At 31.7% G+C, this 1,256-nt stretch overlaps 1 long non-coding RNA gene across 1 annotated transcript; it reads left to right on the top strand.

Annotated features, from left to right (window-relative positions):
- Positions 1–952: 952 nt before the first annotated feature.
- LOC109593297 (uncharacterized) lies at positions 953–1,154 on the top strand. Its single transcript, XR_002190874.1, has 2 exons — positions 953–993; positions 1,042–1,154. It is a non-coding gene; the product is annotated as an uncharacterized LOC109593297 (long non-coding RNA).
- The last annotated feature ends 102 nt before the right edge of the window (positions 1,155–1,256 follow it).

The raw sequence follows: 1,256 nt of genomic DNA on the forward strand, positions 1-1,256 counted from the left end.
TTCTGGGGCAAATTGGACCACATCTTTTGGAGAAGAAGCTTAAAGGCAGATCTTTTTTCTTATAACAAGCACATTTTAGCTTTTAATAGAGCTACAGCAGGTAAGTGAGGCATTTTCTTCTTGCATTCATTGCCGACTTCCTTAACAAACTTTCCAACGAAAATGACAGCCAATTATGACATGTGGGCAGATACCGTGTATAAAATTAATGAAATTCATTTCCAATTCTCACCCAGTGGTCTATAATTAGTTTTTAAGTCAGTCTAGTTTTTAAATTCGTAAATTTTTTATTCATGCATTAAATAATGCAAGCAATGACATATTCCACTTTTACAGTACTTCTGACTATTAAAGCTGTTAGTTTTGTAGTTTTGAATTTACATGTATGCTATTTTTATGATAATTAGAATGTCACGAAAAGCTATTAGTATTGTTCATGGTGGTGGATGAAACTCTGGATGCTATATTTGGAGATGTTGGTACTTCATAGAATAATTATTCATGAAATGATTTATTTTATTATGCTACTAATGTTTAGAATCGTACCTAGAAATTTCTTTAATTGTAGCTAGAAATTACTGTTGCCCAAAATTTCTGTGAATTTTGCAGATTTTATTTTGGCAAAATCACCATGCCTTTCAATGTGTACTGATTTTAAAGGATTAAATTTTCACAGTTTTTGAAATCTGCATAATTAGCAGAAATTTTGGGCCACAGAAATATCTAGCTCCATGTGTATGGCATTTGCAATGAAAGGTTTATTTTTAACTTCTTATCTCTGTTAAACAGATAACATTTCCCCAAGACTAGATATATTATCAACTCTTTATTTCCCTTGGCACTACTTAATGTGACACCAGTATATTTCCAGGTCAGTAAAAACTATTATTGCTGTATAAAATTTGTTTTCGTTATCTGTAGAATGACATTCCTGTCAAATTATTTTTAGAGATGAAAATAGGCTACAAAGTTCTTGGTAAACATTAATGCAAAGTACATGTACTTTTTACATTTATTATTAATATTGTTCATTCCTTGTAGACTCAACAGAGTAACCTGAAATCAAATGTGTGGCTATACAAGCATTTATTCATGTTTGAACTGTTTTTTTTACATTTTTGCTTGAGTTATGAACATTATAAATTGAAGTACAATTTAGTCAGTACTGCGCATGCGCTGATTGCGCCCACGCAAATAATTGGATCCATTCCTGTCTTTAACGGCATGTAACCTCGTCGAGCTGGACATTTTGTTGT

Source organism: Amphimedon queenslandica, unplaced genomic scaffold (genome assembly GCF_000090795.2).
Source record: "Amphimedon queenslandica unplaced genomic scaffold, v1.1 AMPQUscaffold_2116_Cont25880, whole genome shotgun sequence".
NCBI lineage: Eukaryota > Metazoa > Porifera > Demospongiae > Haplosclerida > Niphatidae > Amphimedon > Amphimedon queenslandica.